General features: G+C 38.9%; 1 protein-coding gene across 4 annotated transcripts in view; it reads right to left on the bottom strand.

Moving 5' to 3' along the window:
* LOC111586178 (beta-1,3-galactosyltransferase 1-like) overlaps positions 1–23,381 on the bottom strand; it is a 155,964-nt gene that overhangs the window by 109,422 nt on the left and 23,161 nt on the right. For 2 of the 4 annotated variants that reach the window (XM_055008615.1, XM_055008612.1), the window contains exon 2: positions 2,489–2,618. The gene's annotated coding sequence lies outside the window, so the exon portion shown is untranslated. Of the gene's footprint in view, positions 1–2,488; positions 2,619–20,748; positions 20,868–23,381 lie in introns of all 4 variants that reach the window. The other 2 variants (XM_055008614.1, XM_055008613.1) reach the window with 2 other exon arrangements.

Raw genomic sequence — 23,381 nt, 5'->3', positions numbered from 1 at the left:
ATTCTCTCAGCAGTGATGAAGTGACAGGTTCATCTCTTTCCTTTTTTACATTCTCCCGCCGCTGACAGACTAACTCCAGTTGACAACACTGATTAGATTCTGGCAGACTGGAGAAAGACCTAAATTATAGCACCGCTAATTCCTGAAATAAGTGATTTAATGACAGGGGAGAACAATACCGGTGTCGTCAATATGTAAAACTACATCCTCTGTAATAAGCTGCAGACCACATCTTTCCACTGGAATTGTGTGGATGATGAATGAATGGAGAAAAGCAATTGTGAACGGAAATATCAGAAGAAGTGATTGTTTGGACGAGTGTGTGTGTGTGTGTGTGTGTGTGTGTGTGTGTGTGTCTGTGTGCTGGTTTTGTATGCAGGGGTGGACGGCGGCTGAGCGGACTGATTAGCAGCATCTTGTGCCAAGCTACTCCTTAGTTGTACTGATTTCACACAGCGATCTGTATTCATTTATGCATGGACAAACTGTGCAGGATGAGTGGTGTACAAAACAGAATGTGTGTCTTCATATGGTGTCCATATCTCCCTCTCAGTATTCACCCCTCACGACGCTGCCTGCCGTCTCCTGACTCTTCATTCCCTTTGCTGTTTCAGTTCAATATTGTGCGAGATAACATTTCAAAATTCTCATTTTGTCTTCCATTTGTGTTTGGATTCCAGACTAAAGGAGTACAACGTTGTTTTTGGATTTCTAATGCTGGTGCGCCCACTGTGGAGGAACAGTCTGACTGGGAATAATAACCAAATGGAACATCTGTGAGTGAAAGCAGACTGCTGTGCCTCACACGTGATCATCCAACTCACAGCCCCTTTTCTCCTCTCTATTCAATTATTTGTCTCATTTCTGAGGCTGGTTTGGAAAAGGAAAAAAATCTGAAGTACAAAAATGTCTGAGCAGGTCTTCAGATCTGACTGATTTCATTTTTAGCAACTGCTGGTAGCTAACATGTAAGCTCGAGGTGATTTTTAAAAGAACACCTGACTGTAATATTGTGATTATTTTCTTTTAGTGCAGGCCTGTTATGCAGTTTGTTTGATGAAATATAATTGCACCAAACATAGAAACAGGCTTAGCTTGTTGCTATGTGACGAGAAACATGAAATAAAGCAGTTCCCTGTTGTTGATCCTTCCATTGTTCCAACCAGTCAGCTAAAGAAAGGTCTTTATGTACACTGTTTTTGATTATTTATATTTTAATACACCTGTTCAAAAAAAGAAAAAAAAACAGTCCCCACTTGGATTTAACTAAGTGAATAGTTCAGATCCTTCCATTGGATAATTACTACAGTGATGACAACAACTTCTTTAACCCTAGCTGATGCAGTGAGGAGCTTCTTGTGTTGGAAGACATATCCTGTGGTCATGGAAAGGATGTTAATCTGTCTCAGAAGGATCAAATTATTGGCCTGCATCAAGCAAAGAAAACAACTAAGGAGATGAAACAACTAAAATCAGATTAAGAACCGTCCAACGCATTATTAAAACCTGAAGGATAGTGGAGAACCATCATCTTCCAGGAACAAACTCTTAGATGATCGTAGGAAACCAACAGTAGAACTCACAGCTGTTAAATAGTGAAAGTAAGAACGTTTCCATGATTGACGGGAACTCAGGATTGGGACTAAACAGCTGTAGCTCTAAGAAAACCACTGATCAGTGAAGATGATCAGAAAAAAAGGCTTCAGTTTGCTGTGGAGCATAAAGATTGGACTCTGGTTCAATGGAAGAAGGTCATGTGGTCTGATGAGGCCAGATTTACCCTGTTCCAGAGGGATGGGGCCAGTAGTTTAGGTTTGGTTTTGGTCCCAACTTTGTGCTGGTTTTAGACTTTTTTAGGACTGGTTTCAGACTGTAATCTGACTGGTTCTGAACAGTTTTTTGGACTGGTTTAGGTTTGATTTTGGCCCTGGTTTTAGTCCTTTTTAGGACTGGTTTAGGACTGGTTTTACAAGGTCTTGGACTTTCTAGGAGTAGTTTAGGTTTGATTTTGGTCCTGGGTTAAGACTTGTTGGGGACTGGTTTCAGACTGTCTTTGGCAGGTCTTGGACTTTTTTAAAACCCCAAGAACACCAAACCTACGACCAAGCATGGTGGTGGCAGTATCATGCTCTGTGGAACTGGAGCTTTTCACAAAGTAAATGGAATAATGAAGAAGGAGGATCACCTCCATGTTCTTCAGGAAAACCTAAAACCATCAGCAGAAGGTTGATCTTGGACACAGCTGGATGTTTCAACAAGACAATGAGCCCAAACACACATCAGACGTGGTAAAGAAATGGTTTCATCAGGCTGGAATGAAGGTTCTAGACTGGTCTCCCCAAATTATTGACTGAAACCCATCAAGAACCTGAAGAACCAAGTCAGAAAGACAAAAAAAAATAGTTGAACTGCACCAGAATTGGTGCAGTTCAACTAATTTTTTGGTAATTTCATTTAAGTGTTTAAAAGAATACAAGATTCAAAGTACCTGCAGGCCAGAAATACTCCAGGATGGAATATTACGGCTCGATATCATCGTTCAGTTGATCAGTATTCATCACGCTGCAGATGCTGGTTGTCTGGCACCGACCACGTCGTCCTGTCATGCATATTCACATCTGAAAACACAAAGGAAAATAAAGTAAATGCAATGAATTCACACAGATCTGCAGGCTCCATAGTAGCTGCTGCAGCTAATTCACCAACAGTAAAGCAGCAGCGTAAAGAAGCACATCGAATCACTGAAGTTGTTCTGAAGGTCAACAACTTTTTCAGCTTCCTGTGATGATTTTTGTACTTGGTTTAATTGATTTTCACGCCCCCCCCCCCCCCCCCCCCCCCCCCTTTTTTTTTTTTTTTTTTTTTTTTTTTTTAAAGGTTACACAATTAATCGAACATATAACACAAGCTTGGTTTTCTAGAATTGAATAAATATGGCTGGCTGTGATACTGGTACTTAAAATGCTCGTAGAAAAGAGTCCACGCAGAAAAACTGGTTAAATTTGACCTTGACATGCCTTATGTCACTCTTTTCAAAGTATGTTTTGCACAATCCCGATTCATATTTCACTGCTAATTTGAAATCTCAGCAAGAAAATCTGAAAATATTTACATTTGATATGAAGTTTAAAAACTTCAACCTGTTTTAGTCAATAATAACTTTGTCTTGATCGGCCTCAGACATGTAAATTATTAGCATTTAAAATGAATATTATTGGCAGGAGTGAGTCATTATAATGTCCATTATAATTTGTGATTGATCATAATCTGATAAAAGTAACTTGAGTTGGGAAAATGTTTAGCTTGCCTTTTTAAAACTAAAACCTCATCATTTTTATGAATCTTCATATCATAATGTATCAGTAATGCAGTAATGAAACCACTTCATATTTACAATTTATTAGGTTCAACTTTAATTAAACTAGTCTTTTATTCATGTTCATTCCACACTGTATCAGGACATTTTGATAGCAAAAGTTGTTCCTACACTTCTATCTTTGCATTTTTGATTTAATATTTAACTATTTTCTGTCTTGTCAACTGCGTACACAACTTTTCTTTTTATCCCCAATTCCTACCTTTTTTTCCTGTCTTCTGTTTTAGCTACTTGTTTACAGTGTTTTGTTCGTTAAATATCTGTACTACCCAAAGTTGTTAAAATGTGAATTGTCCTTTTTTATACACTGCGCTAAAGACCTAATGAAACCACATTCAGTTTTCGCAGTTGACCTGTATGTGACTGGAATGACAGTAAATTGGACATAGCATTATAACAGAATAACATATTCTGATCAGATAAAATGTTGTTTTGCAATGTTTCAGGTTTTATCCTCTTGAGATCGGCTGAGTAAATGTGCAGTGGATTAATTCAATGGATCAAATTAGAATCTTCTTGTAGCACGTATTGAAACTTCTTGTGACTTGTAAACTAATATGTTTATGAGAATAATTTTTTAATGCCTAAACTTAAAAAAATGGCCTCACTGTTCTTCAACCTTGTATTTTTCATAGTGTGTTGTAACTACAGAATTTGTGCAATTTTTTTGGAACACTGATTATTGACAGATTTTTTTTTTGAAACAGCTGATGATCTGCCAATCAACGTCTCAGCCCTCACTTCCGACAGCTTCTAAGCAGTATAAAATGGTAAATGACGTCCAAAGACCCAGTTGGAAAGCAGCCGTCAGGATGCATCAGTATTTAGATGTTTTACATATAAAAGTGTCTGCGGGATAAATGTAGTCTGTCAACAAAAAAATAGAGGAAGAAAACAGTAAATGTACACTGCTGTTCAAAGGTTTGGGGTCACCCAGACAATTCCATGTTTTCCATGAAAACTCCCACTTTTATCCATGTGCTAACATAACTGTACAAGGGTTTTCTAATCATCAATGAGCCTTTCAACACCATTAGCTAACACAATGTAGCATTAGAACACAGGAGTGATGGTTGCTGGAAATGTTCCTCTGTACCTCTATGGAGATATTCCATGAAACATTTCCAGCTACAATAGTCATTTACCACATTAACAACTGGATTTATGATTTATTTAATGTTATCTTAATTGAAAAAAACTGCTTTTCTTTCAAAAATAAGGACATTTCTCAGTGACTTCTGGACGGTAGTGCGTGCCCTCAGGCTAACCAAAGGTTCATGTTGCATAATGGAGGCTGGGATCCATATAATTGTGGTTTATTGACAACTTGCTGTTATTGATGTGCATTACACAGCACGCCTGCACTGCTCTAACTGTAACTCCCCCGGCTTTGCTGCCGTTTTGTTCATTTGGAAAATATGATGTTTAGAACACAATGGCTAAATGATCAAGTGGTGGTTTTGTGTACGCCCAGAGGGAGGTATCAAAAGCAACAGCGCAAACAGTCGCCGGCTTTGTATTCACAGCTGAATTCAATAAGATGACGGCTTCAAACTCTGCATCCAAATAGAGCTACAAACAGCACATGGGCCATTAAAGAGCGAGCTGTAACACCGCTCCTCCCCGGTACACCAGCATCTTTTGATTTATTATCCGGCTAAACTCCTCACTGTACGCCGTAGCAGTCGTGCTGATGTATCCTTGGAGACGCACCGCAATAAAATGAACTGCCATTGTTTTCTTGCAGAACTGTACAAATTGCCTCATCAAAGCCACAACATGGGTCCTCCACCTCTAACCATTAATCAGTGGGAGAGACGTAGGCGCTGGAAAACGCCTTTGCATTTTCCTGAGCTGAGAAGAGCATCAGGCTGACAAGTGTTGTTGTTTCCATGTTTTCCTCAAATGAAGACCAAGTAGCGTTGTCAAGGCCGAGATACCTGAATTTACCTACTCTACTAGTCTTCATACGATGTTTTATTCACATTATATAGATTTCTTTACAGCAGGGATGTCAAACTCACTTTAGTTCAGGTTCCACATTCAGCCCAATTTCATCTCAAATAGGCCGAACCAGTAAAATCACAGCATAATAACTTATAAATATGTATAATATATATGATAAATTATTTCTTTGTGGCCGTTTTCAGTCTGTTTGTGGTAATTTTAGGTGTTTTGTGGTCACATTTTGTGGTGTGTCTCTCGTCATTTTGTGTCTTTATATGATCATTATCTGTCTCACTGAGTCATTTTGTGTTTTTCTGTGGTCATTTTGTGTCATTTTTTGTCCAATTGTGCGTTTGTTGTGTCTTTTTGTGGATGTTTTGTGTGTCTTTGTGCTCATTTTGTTTCTTTTTTGGTTATTTTCTTTTCTCTTATTTCTGTTTTGTGGGCATTTAAGGTCTTCATGTAGTAATTTGGTGCATTTTTGGGGTCATTTTTTGTTCCTAATGACATTCTGCGATGGAAATCTCGCCTTCACCCTAAATATGGAACAGATCCATAAATGAACGACACCACTTTGGGAATAAATTAGAGGCGCTGCAGGCTGAATTCTAATGACCACGTTAACCTTTGCTAACAAAGTTCCACTGACATTCACTTTTCAAAGACAAGCAAGAGGAAGAGGGCCCGCTGTAATTTCCACTTGCACCCAAATGTTCTTTTTATTAATTTTGAACCCTCATGTTCACGGTTGTTCACTTCTAATTAGGATGAGAGTTGTGAGGACAAGACGGCTGGATTTCATGAAATTACCAAAGATGGATTTAATTCCATTTGAGGATGTGCAGCTTTGTATGACGTGCTATTTTTTGCCCAGCAATGTGTGAGATGTTGAACTCCAACTGTGTGAGTACAACTCTGTCAGTGTTTGTGTGGTTTAAAACCTAGACTGGATTTATCATTCATTTAGTGTTATCTTCATGGGAAAAAAAATGCTTTTCTAAGGACTCCAAGGACATTTCTACGTGACCCCAAACTTTTGAACACTAGTGTACATACATAGAAAGCCTAAAACAGAGAGAGCAGCAACAATTAACCCTCGTAATGTCCTCCCATTTGCCATACACCTTTTGTCCCCTGCCTGGTTTGACTGATATTTAAAGCGTATAGTATAAATTACCAATCAAATCTGTGTTGCACCTTTAGTCTTACTTCAGTCCAACCCATTACCACAAATTTTCCCCTTCATTTTGGAATTTGGGTCCAAATAGACCTTGTTTACATAAAAGTATACGAGAACAAACATTTCATTTGGGATCAGAATGACAGCGGGACAACAGGAGGGTTCAGCCCCAAAACAACCAAACTCAGTGGAACCAGTCCTGGGCCTGTTGTCTGAGTGGTTACACAGGAAAATCCCCCTGCCTTTCACATGCTTCCATGGAAAGTCTAAGGCTGAGACAGCAGCAGTGAAGATCCAAACAAGAGACTGCAGATCTGTGATGCCATCAGTGCTGGTACCAAACTGGTCTCCAGAGCGTCCATACTGGATGCTGTACAAGGACCAAAGAGTGCGACTGAGTCTCTTTTGGACAGCCAGGGCCGAGACTGTAGCAGAGCTGCAGGAGTAGTGTTCCGTTTTGTTTTTTTTTTGTGGCTTTCTAGACAAGAGCTCCTGTGATGGAAACAGTGTTCTCTTCCCAACTGGCTCAGTTTGATAAAGACCAATGATGCTGTGAAACTATCATGCAATCAAGCCGCCATCCTCACTGTGCGAGTTGAAGAATCTACGGCAACAACCTGGACATTCACGTGAGGGAGTTTGCAAAGTGACTTGCAGAGGAAGCAGTGAAGGTAGGCAGGCCAAAGCAGCTTAAATAGCACATCCTGTCGGAGATTTGCCAATTGGACGCATATAAGGGAATCAGCTGAGCCAGAAGCTGATGTGGGCTGGCACTAAGATCAGCAGCTAATGTACTGGGACTGTGGGCTGAGATGTCTGCTCTCAATTTTTAATGTAAATATGACTTTTCTGCTGGAAAAATCCAGTTTCACATGCATTTATTAGAACCCTGAAGGCGTGAAATGACGCAGCTCAATGCAGACAAGGAATCAAGAAAATCTGTGATATTTTTGACGAAACGCACAACAAAGACAAGAATGAATGTACACAAAGACAAAATGATATTAAAATCAGAGGTGAGGGGCCTCTTTGAGTGTGACAATGTGAAAATGTTAATTTTCAAATATATCTTGATGAATTCAGGAGTTAAAACTCTGCTATTTTTCAGTCTTGGTGCAACCATTCTGAGTTATGCTTCTGCTTTCTTTTACTTCAGATTCGACCTTCTCCTGACTCACACTGGCTTTGGGCTGGAGCCAGTGTCTGGAAGTTAAACGACTCAGGACGACCTGCACCACACTAATATCCACTTCAAGGCATTCTGAAGACAAAAAAGAGCCGCCGGTAGCATAGGTGTGGCATTTCCTATTTCATCTTCCATTTTCATCAGGACTGGGGGTGTCACTGAGCAACTCCTGCCTCACATCTCCACTTCTACAACCCCTCTCTGCACCTTGTCTCCTTATAAGCATATTTCATAATTATTCCACGGGGAGAAAGCAAGAAAGAACATGTACACTGAACACTGCCAGGTGCTCCTGGTAACCCATTTAAATAGTTAATGGACAGAAAATGTTAATAAAGTAGCTTCCCTAATGACTATTTGATGATTTTTTTATGGTTTGTGTCATTCCAACGAGTATCTTGTAGTTCTGGACAATTAAAGACATTTAATGATGTCAACAGCCTGATATGTGCAATAACATGAGCATCCATCCATCCGTCCATCTATCATCTATACATCTATCTATTCATCCATCTATCCATCCAGCCATCATCTTTCTATCCATCCATCCATCCATCCATCCAACTATCCAATCATCCATCTATCATCCATCCATCTATCCATCCTTCCCACTATCCATCCATCCATCCATCCATCCATCATCTTTCTATCATCCATCCATCCATCCATCCATCCAACTAACTATCCAATCATCCATCTATCATCCATCCATCTATCCATCCTTCCCACTATCCATCCATCCATCCATCCATCCATCATCTTTCTATCCATCCATTTTTTTCACTTCTCTACCATTAATCAACTATAAATGAATCCATATTGAAAATTGTCATCCAGCTTTATTGCGTTTCAGAAGAACGCTGAAACTTTATTCTTGAATCATCGAATGGAACTTTGTGCTCCAGAGAGAACAGCTGAGTAAAAACTCGACTTAATCTGCTCCTCACAAAACCTCACAAAGATCCTTTCTGTGAGCCTCGGTGTCTAATTTGGCTGCCAATCCAGCGACGATCCTTCTCACAGAGAGTGTTCTATAAGAAAGCGTCATTTCCTAGCACTTTACTAAATATAAACTGTGAGTGTGCATCTAAAGAGTCCCATCCAGGCCTGACTGCAGTCCGTTTCTCCTAATTACTGTTAAACTTGTTGATTCCAGAGTAGAGTTGTGTATTGTTTGTATTTCGACAGTTATTCTGATCTATTTTATTCTATCCTCCTGGACTGCTCCACCTGCTTCTATAACATGCTCTCCGTCACAAATAAAACCAAATTCACACCTATAACCACCACAGCCAAAATAATCGGTCTCCCCACACCTAACCTCACAGAATTAACCCTCCTGTCGTCCTGCGGGTCAAAATCGACCCGGTTTAAAGTTTGAAAATGTGGGAAAAAAATAGATTTTCACAGTGAAACTTCTGATGTCCACATTTTCAACATTTTTGGGAAATTTTTGAACACTTTTTGGTGGAAAAAACAAACGTTACAAATGTTTCTTAAGAACATTCACAAATTTTTTATTTTTTTTTTAATGTGAATGTTCTTAAAGAAAATAGAAGTTTGACTGAAATATATTTAATCACTTTAGATATTTTTAGGATTTTTTTGGAAGATTTTTACTCAGGGGCTGCACAGTGGTGTAGTGGTTAGCACTTTCGCCTTGCAGCTAGAAGATCCCTGGTTCGCGTCCCGGCTTTCCCGGGATCTTTCTGCATGGAGTTTGCATGTTCTCCCTGTGCATGCGTGGGTTTTCTCCGGGTACTCCGGCTTCCTCCCACAGTCCAAAAATATGCTGAGGTTAATTGATCATTCTAAATTGCCCGTAGGTGTGAATGTGAGAGTGATTGTTTGTCTCTGTATGTAGCCCTGTGACAGACTGGTGACCTGTCTAGGGTGTCCCCTGCCTTCACCTGAGTCAGCTGGGATAGACTCCAGCCCCCCCATGACCCTAGTGAGGATTAAGCGGTGTATAGATAATGGATGGATGGATTTTTACTCATTTTTTGAAAATACAAGAATTTTCTTGCCAAATTTGGGGGATTTTTTTTTTTTTTTTTAAATAAAACTTTTAAGGGAAACTTTTAAGGAATTATTGGAATTTTCTTCCTGAAGGTTTTGCAAATTTTCAGAAATTTGGGGAATTTTTTTTGCTGAATTTTTGGATTTTTTTCAGACAAGGAAACAATATTTTTTGGTGCCATTTAAAGAGGACAATAGGAGGATTAAACAACAGGGCCACTACACGAATAGCAAACAGAAGAGAACAGGACACAACAGACCCACTGAAAACACTGAGCCCACAGCAGACTGCAGAGAACATCACTGGAGCCCCCTGCCCTCCATCCAGGAACTGTTCTCCACCAGAACCAGGAAGGAGACCCCACTCACCCTGGATAGAAACAGTTTTCACCCGTCCCCTCTGGTAGGCGCTACAGAGCCATGTTCACTGAAACCACCAGACACAAGAACAGCTTCTTCCCAACTGCCGTCACCCTGATAAACAACAATGGATAAGTACAGTACTTTCTGCACTAAGAACAGCATTTTCTGCTTTTTGCACTGTATCATCATCCAGCAATTATCACTTTGCACTACTGTGTTTCTATATTCCTTTCTAGCTTGTAAATATCTGTATACAGGAGGTCCTCAACATACATTGGAGCTCTGTTTCTACAGATTGATGTAAGTCGATTTTCGCCGTAAGTCGGAACTCCGGCCAAAATGTAAACAAAGCTGTTCCGTGCATCACAACAGCAATTAGTTCTTCATAAAGTCATGAATACCAACGACTTTCACACATGTATGAATCATTTTACAAGAAGATAACAGAATATTGTAACAGACTGATATTGTTGTTGATGTTGAGGTTTCAATGTTTATTGTTCAGTTCCAGATTTACCTAATGTCAGTGAACATGCCATGTTTAGTTAGCTCACCTCTGATTGGCTGAGAGTTCGCAGCAGAGATATTCGGGTCCAGCCCTAACGTTTTTACAACTTGATTGATATTCATCTGTGTTTCGCCCTGTTCCAATTGTTTTATTCTGTCTAATTTCACTTCCATGGAGACGGTTTTCCTTTTCTTCTGAGCATCAGAAGAGTCGGACTTACTCTTGAGAGCCATAATGAAGGACAAAAAGTTAACGAATGTAGAATCCAAGGTGGAATACAACCGGAGAATGGAAACAAAGCCGTCTTATAGCGCCGCGTGACGACGTATTCATCCACTCTGCTCGTCAACTACTTCCATGTAACCAGTTCTGATGTAACGACGAAACTCCGTAAGTCTGGGACATCGTAAACTGAGGACCCCCTGTATATTGTGATATTTATTTTCATTACCACTATTTTTTCTTTCTCTCTTCTTCTTTCTATAGCTTCTTTTAATTATTCTCTTTCCATATTCCAAGGGTGACACCAACAGCCGAAACCAAATTCCTTGTATGCTGTGTACGTACTCCGCCAATACATCTGATTCTGATGTGCTTAGGAGCCAATAATCTGAACTGAAATTAAACTTTATTAACAATTTTGTCAAAATCTTGCAATCGGTGCCAAGTTGGAACAGGTTCCCGGTGCCCAAGCCGACACCAGAGTGTGGCTCTCCATCCACCGAGGCTGTTGTCAGCTCACCTCTATCGGCTGAAAGGTCTGGGAAATCAGCCAGGGCCGGGGAGAATAATGGCGTTGGCATGCCAGCATCTCACACCTCAATAAACAGGGAGAAATGCAAATGGGGAGGGCATTGCTCAGGCATGATGGCAACAGATGGTGACCCCTTAGCTTGCAAAACTTAGGAAGAGATGAAGGGCAGGCGTTGCTTTACGGAGACGGTGGAGGAGTCGCAATGATGTTTGCATTTACTGATGAATCCCCAGCTGTCTGTGGCACAGTTTCAGCAGCCTCGCATGGGGACTCGGCTGTCAAATAATCTTTTTTATCAGTTTGATCAAAATGTCAAGATCCTCCAGAAATATCACTTGAAAAATAAACTCAATTAACACTCTTTTAAAGGACGCAATTGTGACACTAAGGGGTGACAGATGAAACCTACAATGCCCTTCGGTGGAAACCAATGCCACTCTGAGCCAGGGCTTGTTGTTGCTTCTGAGAGTTACGCTGTAAAGAGTATTATGAGGGCATACACTGGAGATTATGCCTCTAATCTGTTCTGACAACCGTGCTGTCATTGATTATTAAAGGCCTAATCTATAATCCAAAAGGATACAGACAGGACATCTCAGTGCAGGGAAGCTTCTGGGAGAATTCATTCATTCATTTTTAGGGGTTCTGATGCAGGAACTGACAAGAAGGAACATTTGATCACAAGAGTCTAATACAGCGGGTCCTCGGTTTACAGTAAGTCCAAAAATGAAGTTAAAACAACATTGCCTCTGTGGAGTTTACAAAGTAGAGATCTGTGTATCCAGAAAAGCACGCTAAGCATCAAAACTAGCAGACAGGAAGTGACAACTGTCAACAGACAACTTCAAAATAAAGGCTTTTTCTAAATAAAAGTACATTGATAATTCTGCCTTAAGGGCAACACACCATGGAAATGAAAAAAAGATATCATAAAACAGAACAGGACAAAACACCGACAAACATCTGCATTATTACCGTACTTTCCGGACTATAAGCCGCTCCTTTTTTCTCACGCTTTGAACCCTGTGTTTTATACAGCAGTTCCTAATGTATAGATGTTTACGGGCGAGCTTCATGCCATCAATACGTTCAGCCTCGTCACATCTGACCAATAAAATTACCAAACAGGTCAAAGTGGAACAACGACACTGAATTAAATCAAACACACTCACACTAAATTCTTCAGATCAGTCATTTTGTGCTTCATGCACACACCCTCATCATGGAAAACACACGAAGAAACGCACATGATGCAGCTTTTAAGTTAAAGGTAATCGATCTGCCTGTCGAAGAAGGAAATAGAGCTGCTGCACGTAAGCTTGGCATCGGTGAATCGATGGTGAGACGTTGGAGACGGCAGCGTGAACTGACTCAATGCATTTTACTGCCGTGTTACAGGCACTGTATGGAAAAAAGCTTTTATTTTATTAAAAGTTAAAAAAAATCTTTCTGTGTAAATATCTCATGTTACAATGGTGAACTTTCCCCACTGTGGGATCAATAAAGTTTAGCTTATCTTACAATGTGGACGCCTGCGGCTTTTAGACAGGTGCTGTCTATATATGTACAAGCTGTTTTATTTCTTTTTAAATTTAGTGGGTGCAGCTTATATTCAGGTGCGCTCAATAGTCTGGAAATTATGGTAGATCAAGCTGTTAAAACAGGGGAACATATTCTGTTATCTTCTTGTAAAATGACTCACACATGCATGAAAGTCGTTCTTATTCATGACTTTTATGAAGAACTGATCGATATCGTGATGCACCTCACGGCTTTGTTACATTTTCTCCGGAGTTCCGACTTATGGTGAAAATCGACTTACATCAATCTGTAGGAACACAACTCAAGTCGAGGACCTCCTGTATATAGATGGATGCAAAACCCATAATTTTATAGTAATATAAGGCAAAAAGACTCATTTTAACCTTCTAGCTTTAAAACTACTGACAGTTTAAAACATGTCTTGGAGCTTTTCTGTTCTGATCTATAGTGATTAAAATGAAAAATAACACATGGTTGAAAGGAAAAAAAACTCCACAAAATGATATTAAAATTAAATTTTCTATTAATCTCATGAAAGCCGTCTTCTCAATAAATCATCTGAGGAGAAATCACTCATTAATAATGAACTAGTAATGATATCTATTGTACTTGGGTGGACAGAGTTACACAGAAAAACTACAATATTACTGCATTACACCTGGTTATGTGCAGTAAAATAACACTAAATTAGATCTAAATAGAAACAGTACAGCTGCCTCCGTTCTCTCGCTGAAATGTATTTCCATTATAACAACAGAAAAATGAAACACTTCTCCTTGTCTGGTGCTTTCAGATGAAGGAGGAGGGCACGCTTGTCACAATTAATATCAGGCTGGTTTTCAGCACAAGGTTTTATTATGTCGGAGGAACGTCGTTCTCTGGAACACGAGGCGACTCTGGCAGCCAAAGCCTGACGCCTGGCATCTGTCTCTGCTCTCCAGACACCTGTAACCCTGCCGTACTGTACAATTCCTCTTTTTTTTTTTCATTTTTCTCCATTAATCTCCCAGCCTAGTAATTCAGTTTTCATTTGTTCCTCGTCTGAATGCCAGGCCGACGTACGGAGAGACTGCTGCCAGATGCTGCTCAAAGCTCAGAGTACTTTTTCTTTTTCCACAGATGGGAAGCCGGGGGACAGATTAGGCTAAATGAAATTACAAGAGAAACAGTGAAGGAAGGGGAGGATTCCCTCCGTTTGTTGTGGACCTCATCTAACCCCGACCAGCAGCTCTGCACCTGCCTGTCCCTCCTGGACTCCACTCAATTAGTGGAGATTCTCTGCTGCACCTGCGACCCACATCCATCATTTCCCTTACAGAAGACGGCAAACTTCCAACACCATAGACCAGAGGTGTCTAACATGCGGCCCGTGGGCCAAAACCGACCCGCCAGAGGGTCAAATCCAGCCTGTGGGACGACTTTGTAGAGTCAGAGAGAAGACATTAACTGCAGATTGTAAATTAGTAAAACTATAAAGGTAAAATTATTTCTAGACTTCATCATAAAGTAAAATACTAGATTACTCATTGTTCTTTTGTCATTTTGTGTCTCATTTTTGTAATATTTAGTCTTGTTTTTGTCTTTTGTCATTTGTCTCATGTTTTTGTCCTTTTGTGTTTCCTTTTGGTCTCACTTGTGTTTTTTGTCTTATTTTTGTCATTTTGTGTTTTGCTTTATTCATTGTTCTGTGTGTCATTTGTGTCGTTTTGTGTTTGTTGTCTCACTTGTGTTGTTTGTCCACCTTTTTTGTTTTGTTTCTCGCTTTTGTAATTTTTTTTGTTTCGTTTGTCTTAATTGTGTAATTTTTTGTCTCGTTTTTGTCATTTGTCCATTGTTTTGTCACTTTTTAACTTTTTGTTGAATATTTTGTCCCTTTTTGTTTCATGTCGTTTATCTCATTTTTTGTCGTTTTGTGTCTTGTTTTTGGAATATTTTGTCTTGTTTTTGTGATTGTCTTTTGTTGTCTGACTTTGGTCATTTTGATCATACAGTAAAACATTATATCATCAGTTCCAGATATCTGTGACTAAATGTGACACCTCTGGCCTAGACAATCCCTTTATCCTCGTCTCTCGTTTTATTTCTCACTCTGTCTCTCTTCCCCTCAGATGTCTTGACTGTAAACAGTTATCAAAAATAGATACTATGAATGACTCCTGCAGCACTGAGGAGATCTCTGCTCGCCTCGTTTTGTGGATCTAATGACAGGTGACTGAAGCTGTGAAAAAGACAAGGCGACTGCCAATCTGACTCCTTTAAAAAGTGGCAGTTTTATATTTATAGTCTAAAAATAATCCCCGCTGACCCGTACGATCACGATGCATGAAAAGCAGGGTTCACAGATGATACATGACTGACTGCTAGTCTCCACTGTGATTCACGCTTTATAGCAGCAGTGTCAAACTCATCTTAGTTCAGGTTCCACATTCAGCCTAATTTGATCTCCAGTGACCAGTAAAATCACAGAATAATAACCTAGAAATAACCACAGCTCCACATGTTTCCTTTGTTTTGGTGGAAAAATGTACATTCTGAAAATGTTAACATTTAAGGAATTATCTTTTCACAAAACATCATGAACAACCTGAAATTTCTTAAGAAAAACGAGTTCAATTTCAACAACATTCAGCCTCAGTTTATCATTTTCACATTACAACTTCCAGATCATAGAGTGTCTACAAAGGAACACAACATTTAGTCACAGATATCTGGAACTGAACCATAGGATTTTACTTTAGAAAAGACAAAAAACAACAAAAACTAGACAAAATATTACAAAAATGAGACACAAAACAAAAGTGAAAACCAAAATGACAAAAAATGAGAAAAAAATCACACAAAACTAAACAAAAAAAGAGACCAAAAATTTGACACAAAAGTTACAAAAAAGTGGACAAATGACACAAGAGAGACAAAAAATGATGAAAGAAAGAAACAAAATGACCAAAACAACACACAAAGCAATGAAGCAAAACACAAAATGACAAAAACGAGAGACAAAACAACAGGAGAGAGACAAAAAAGACAAAGAACAACAAAAACAAGACAAAATATTAGAAAAATGAGACAAACGACACGAAACAAAACAACAAAGAGACAAAAAATTTGACAAAAGTTACAAAGCAACAAAGCAACAAAACAACGGAAAAATGACAAAAACGAGACAAGAAATAGAATAGAATAGAAATAGAATAGAATTCAAAATCCTTCTTCTGACATATAAAGCTCTTAACAACCAATCTCCATCATATCTTAAAGACCTGATAGTACCATATTACCCTAGCAGAACTCTTCGCTCTCAGACTGCAGGCTTACTTGGAGAAGTGACCTGTAACTTCTCTCTAAAAGTAGAATGGGAGGCAGAGCCTTCAGTTATCAGCTCCTCTCCTGTGGAACCAGCTCCCAGTTTGGGTTCGGGAGGCGGACACCCTCTCTATTTTTAAGACCAGGCTTAAAACCTTCCTTTTTGACAAATCTTATAGTTAGGGCTGACTGGGGGACCCTGACGGGGTGAGCTGGTGTTTTCATTTGCACAACTGACTTCCCCTCTTGACGTCCCTTTAGTTTGCCCCTAGTTATGCTGCTATAGGCCTAGGCTGCTGGGGAACCTCTCTGGATGCACTGAGCCCTTCTCTAACTACCTATGTATTTACTATATATACCATTATTGCATTACATTCACTCTGTTTCTTTCTGTGTCCTTTCTCCGAGTGTCCCTGGTCCCAGAGCTGGATGCTGGATGCTTCAGATGTGTGGCTGTGTTTTATGGTCCTTGTGTCCCACCCCCCCACCTCTCTATCTCTACCCCTCTATCTGTATCCCTCTATCTCTACCTCTACCCCTCTATCTCTACCTTTCTACCTCTACCCCTCTACCTCCATCCCTCTATCTCTACCTCTCTACCTCTTCTGTCCCTCTCAACCCGCCCGGCCAGCAGCAGATGGTTCCCCCACATTAGAGCCGGGTTCTGCTCGAGGTTTTTTTCCCTGTTCAAAGGGTGTTTTCCTTGCCACTGTCGCCTTTTGGCTTGCTCTGGGGGTCAGGCATATGGGTTCTGTAAAGCGTCTCGAGACAATTTGACTGTAATTGGCGCTATATAAATAAAATTGAATTGAATTGAAATGAGACAAGCGAGAAACAAGACGCCAAAAAAATAGACCAACCGCACAAGTGAGACAAAAAGGAACCACAAAACAACAAAAACAAGACAGAAAATGACAAAAACTAGAAACAAAAAGACAAAAAACAACAAAAACAAAACAAAACATTACAAAAATGAGACACAAAATGACAAAAGAACAATGAACAATCTAATATTTTACTTTCTGATCTAAACAACTTGTCATGGTCTGGAAATTATTTTAAATTTATAGTTTTACTAATTTACAATCTGCAGTTAATGTCTTCTCTGGAATTTTTACACTTTGAGGGCCGGATTGGACCCTCTGGAGGACCACTTTTGGCCCGCGGGCCTCATGTTTAACACCCCTGCTTTGTAGAAACGCTACGTCGGCCTATCGCAGTCGGTGTGTCTTGAGGAACCGACTCCCTCCGACTCCTTTTTCATGAAACACAAGCCGGTGTGAAATTGAAGAAAACACAAACTACAGATAACAGCAGCAGTAAATTCTCTGCACGTCTCGCGGCAGAAAGCTGGAAGGGATTTATGGACAAGGAAGATAACTCGCAGTGACACCATAGGATGTTTAAGCCCCTTTTGTGTTCACCGTAAAAGAGGAAATACGCACCCGCCGTTTGTTTTTGTGCTGAGTTTGTGTTTGTGCAGTCTTTTGTTTGAGGTTTATCAGAGGCAGCTGTAATAAAGTAAGAGAGGAGCTGCAGAGTTTTCGGATGACTTTTCATGCGTGGTAGATAAATATTTCTCACTGATCATTTGGGGTTTTTGTTCCAAATGAGCACCTGGATCATTCCTCATCATTTCACTACCACCAGTTTCACTTTAAAAAAAATGAGACAAACGACAAAAGTTAGGCAAGAAAAGGCAAAAACAAGACAAAATATGACAAAAACGCAACACAGAATGACAAAAATGTGACAAAATAACAAAAGCAACAAACAAAACGACAAAAATGAAACACAAAATGACAAAAGCGAGAAATAAAATGACAAAAAAAAGACAAAATGCGAAACAAAACAAAAAGATTTTAAAAAATGAGACAAATGACAAAAGTCAGGCAACAAAAGAAAAAAAACAACAAAAACGACAAAATATTGCAAAAATGAGACACAAAATGACAAAAGAACAATGAACAATCTACTATTTTACTTTATGATCCAAACAACTTGTCATGGTCTAGAAATTATTTTAAATTTATAGTTTCACTAATTTAAAATCTGCAGTTAATGTAGATATGCAGTTTCAATTCGCCTGCCATTAAATTTTAAAAACAACGATGATCTTTTGTGAAATAAAGGGTTAAAACTGTCATTATTGTCTCAGTGTGATGCTTGATTACCGGTTCAGTGAGTGTTACATCACCACAGTCTTTCATACTCTTCAAAATCACAGTAAAGAGTCTTTTCTTTTGTTTGTTTTACAATACATCCAAGGGCTATAATAATGAGCACTGAAAGTGTAAAAAGTGTTGTATAGCTCCATAAAACCACAGGTGACGAGTTAATTACTGAGCCAGAGAGCAGTTAAGACAAGATAAGCAGAAGCATGAAAGTGTGTGAAAGCAGAAGTCACTAAAAATCAAAAAGAGAGCTCATAAAAGGACTGTTTCAGAAAATTAATTTGAAGTACATTCACTACAAATAACTCTCCATGAATGATAATCATATTTATGTACATTACTGTTCAAAAGCTGGGGTCGTAGGGCAATCACAGGTGTAGAAATGTCCTTATTTTTGAAAGAAAAGCAGTTTTTTTCAATTAAGATAACATTAAATTAACCAGAAATACAGTCTAGACATAGTTAATGTGGTAAATGACTATTGTAGCTGGAAATGTTTAATGGAATATCTCCATAGAGGTACAGAGGAACATTTCCAGCAACCATCACTCCTGTGTTCTAATGCTACATTGTGTTAGCTAATGGTGTTGAAAGGCTAATTGATGATTAGGAAACCCTTGTGCAGTTATGTTAGCACATGGAGAAAAGTGTGAAATTGACTGGGGGACCCCAAATTTTTGAACTGTAGATTTTTACTGTAGTTTTATTTAATTTTACTATGTTTTTACCGCATTTTTACTATATTTTTACGGTATTTTTACTATATTTTAATATACTCACTGTATTTTTATTGCATTTTCATGGAAAACATGAAATTGTCTGGTTGACCCCAAACTTTTGAATGGTAGCGTATATTTTTATTGTATTTTTTCCTACATTTTATTATATAATTGTGTTTTTGCTATATTTTTACTGCATTTCTAATATATTTTATTATATTTTTCCCACATTTTTATTATATTTTTGCTGCATTTTTACTTTTTTTAACATTTTTAATGTATTTTTTCTACATTTTACTGTAGTTTTACAATATTTTTACAGTTTTCACTATATTTTTACAAAATTTTCATTGTAATTTTACTGCATTTTTACAAATTTTTTACTTTATTTCTACTATATTTTACTGTATTTTTATTAAATTTTATTGTATTTTTTATTGTATTTTTTTATGTATTTTTTACTATATTTTCAGTGTATTTTATTATATTTTACTATCTTGTTATTGTATTTTTACTATATATGTATTGTATTTTTACGTCATTTTTAATAGATATTTACTATATTTTTACCACATTTTTACTATATTTTACTGTATTTTTACTGCATTTTTAATATATATTTACTATATTTTTACCACATTTTTACTATATTTTTACTGTATTTTTATGTCATTTTTAATAGACATTTACTATATTTTTACCACATTTTACTACATTTTTACTGTATTTTTACATCATTTTTAATATATATTTACAATATTTTTACATTTTTACTATATTTTTATTATATTTTTACTGTATTTTCATTGTATTTTACTGCATTTTATTACTTTACCATTCAAAAGTTTGGTGTTAGCTAATGGTGTTGAAAGGCTCATTGATGATAAGAAAACCTTTGTGCAGTTATGTTAGCACATGAATAAAAGTGGGAGTTTGCATGGAAAACAGGAAACTGACCCCAAACTTTTCAACAGTAGTGTACATTAACAAGAGGCCAGGGGCTGTTAGAGCGCAAAAAAACCTCCGATGGGATGTAAGTTTGTTTGAGCAGGACAAACAAAATTTATTTGTGGGCCAATCCACTTAACAAGGTCAGATCAGTCCTGATACCAATCCGGTACGTGGGATTGGTCCATGCCTCCACCCAGGAGAGAGTTCCATATCTGAGCATCCAGAGCTCAAAACCTCTGAGGTTTGCACACTGACGCTGAGCTCCCATAACAATACAACTCTGTACAGAGTACCTATTTTAGTCTAAGCAGTAAACTACAAACATTTGCTTCTAAGAATGTCCAGCAAGATTTTTCGTGGGCAAACAAAGCATCTCTGTATTGTTTAGAACTACTAGTGTCAGTGCAAAACAACGGATGAAGAACAGTAAAAGTCCTGCAACATTTACAAAGCAGAGCTCCAGACTAATTTATTTCCTGAATCAACCATGCATGCAGATTAATAGTGAACGCAGCACTAATGTAAAGATAGATGTTGACTTCAGACTTGAGCTGGGCTGAAATCACTGCTGGATTAAACTCTGCTGAACATCTGCTTATCGACACACACTACAGCGTCTCACTTTGGTCACAGTTTGGAGCACGGCAAAGGCAACATCATGACACATATTTAAAAATTAAATGCCGTCCTTCACAGCTTGTCGGTGCCAGATGTATCCACATGTACCTCAGTGATTACCTCAGTGCACACAGACAGGATGCAGACTGGTCTGATTAGCCGGCAACCACGACAGGGACTGAATCCAGCCAGGTCAGGCCAAGCTCCTTCATGTTTTAATGCAGCACCTAAGTTGAATGAACAGAAGAACGATGCTGAGACTTCCAGTGGTGCATTCAGGGACATAATCAGTTCATTAACCATGACTACCGTGCAACTAAAGATAGTAAATGTGTGTGTCATTAAAGAAGGCTTCATGTTTTAATGTGAAAAACCAGCCAGCGGTGAAATCTATGTTTGTGCCATTTTGATGCTTTAAAGCAGTGGTGTCAAACATAAGGTCCGTGGACCAAAACGGGCCCAACAGATGGTCCATTACGGCCCACGTGATGTTTTGATCAAAAAGTAAAATACTAGATTGTTCATTATTCTTTTTTGTGCCTTGTTTTTGTCGCTTTTTTGTCATCCACCCATCCATCTATCATCCATCCATCTATCATCCATCCATCCATCCAAAATTTGTCAAAAATGACCCTAAATATGTGCAAAATGAACAGGAAAGCATCATCATGGCCTCTTTTGTGCCTCTAGACTTGGACAGTCCACCATCACGGAGCTGCAAATTAACTCCCAGTTTTATCACGGTGTCTTCCAGCATAACATCAAGATTGTATCCGTTTTTGAGTAATGTTGCTAACAGATGAACGTATGGCAATCATCACAAAATGCCTCCGTTCCTTGGTGGAGTAAAAATAGAGGTTTCCAAATTGGCTGAAAAGCTAAAGTTGCTAGAAGAATAATGTACAGCAGCACTGAAAACTGCTATAACTTAACAAGCAGTTCCGACCACCAACAGGTCTCCGTCTTCCGGGAGGCTGCTCGCTGTTAGCAAACACTGCCTGGCTGTTATTTCAGAGTCCTGGCTGCTCATCAGCATTCACTCTGGGGAGCACCTGCTGCTGAGGTGGACGCTCCACAACTTATTGGATTGCTAATCTCTACCTGGGAGGCCTTTCAGCCAGGGTGGAAAAGGCAATAAGTCATCTACTGGGATCAGCTGATGATAAAGCTGAGTGAGGGAGGAATAAGAAACGTACGTCCATGTACACGGCTGAGTTGGGGAAGGGATTGCGAGGACACGCCCGTCTCCTGATTTTCTTCCTCCACAGCCGCAGAGTTATTGCTTTTATTTGAAGACCGCTCCGTCTTTCACCCTCAATAGATCATAGCGCTCGATAAAGCGATGGGGAGGTGATTGGAGACCGAGGGAGGGGGTGAATCCAGACCTGCCGTCCACATAGCATGCCTCCTACAGCCTGATCGGGCCTCCAGCGCCTCTGATTGCACTCCTAATGGTGATGAATGCACAGGAAATGGCGAGCCCACTACCACAGACACAGTGATGACGATACATCATGGGACCTTCCACTGTGTGCAGGCATGACGTTACGCAGAAACACTGAATTAAGCAGCAACAGGGCAGTAAAAGGGACTAGCTCATAGGTATTCTGGTAAGACAAACAGCAATTACATTCAACTATCATTCAGTATTTTTTAAATTCAAATACAAGCCAAAAGCTCCATCTACACCAGGAGTGTCAAAGTCATCTTAGTTCAGGTTCCATATTCAGCCCAATCTGATCTAAAGTGACCAGTAAAATCACAGTATAATAACCTATAAATAACCACAACTCCTAATGTTTCCTTTGTTTCAGTGCAAAAAAGTACATTCTGAAAATGTTCACATTTAAGGAATTATCTTTCTACAAAACATCATGAACAAACTGAAATTTGTTTAGAAAAATAAATTCAATTTCAACAACATTCAGCCTCAGTTTATCATTTCCACATTACAACTTCCACACACAGAGTGTCTACAAAGGAACACATTTAGTCATCTGGAACTGAAAATTAATGTATTTTACTTTTTAAAAAAAAGACAAAAAACAACAAAAACAAGACAAAATATTACAAAAATGAGACACAAAATGACAAAAGAACAATGAACAATCTAGTATTTTACTTTATGATCAAAACAACTTGTCTAGAAGTTATATTTGATTTACTGTTTTACATATTAACAATTTGCAGTTAAAATCTTCTTCTTGACACTTTACAAAGTCGTCCCGCAGGCCAGAGTGGACCCTGTGGAGGGCCAGTTTTTCCCCGCAGGCCGCATGTTTGACACCCCTGCTCTACACTGTGCGATACTGGCATGTCCAAAGAAAATACTGATTACGGCAGAAGACACGAGTAGTAAGAGCCACAAACTGCTATATTAACAAACCAACCAGTCAGAATATGACATGAAATGAAGCAGAACACACTGGCAAGCTAGCATCATGCTACTGATCAAATACATGCTAACTAATCACCTTAGCATTAGCCTCAGCTCCAGTTTGTGCTTCGTGCTAATTAGCAAATAGCATTAAGTATCCTAACACACTAAACTAAGATACACGCTAAACACTGGGTCTGCTCAACATCAGCGCTAGCATTGTCCAGGTCAGCATGTCATTCAAACTTTAGCTGAAATCTGTGGACTCCTGTCTCATCAATACACCTTGAACATTAATTTTATTCTTGGTCTTTGCTCAGGAATTACAGCTGTTCTGTTTTCCTGTGCTGCCGTGTGACGCAGC

This window comes from Amphiprion ocellaris, chromosome 24, assembly GCF_022539595.1.
Source record: "Amphiprion ocellaris isolate individual 3 ecotype Okinawa chromosome 24, ASM2253959v1, whole genome shotgun sequence".
Taxonomy (NCBI): Eukaryota; Metazoa; Chordata; class Actinopteri; family Pomacentridae; genus Amphiprion; species Amphiprion ocellaris.
This window is presented reverse-complemented; position numbering and strand designations above follow the sequence as displayed.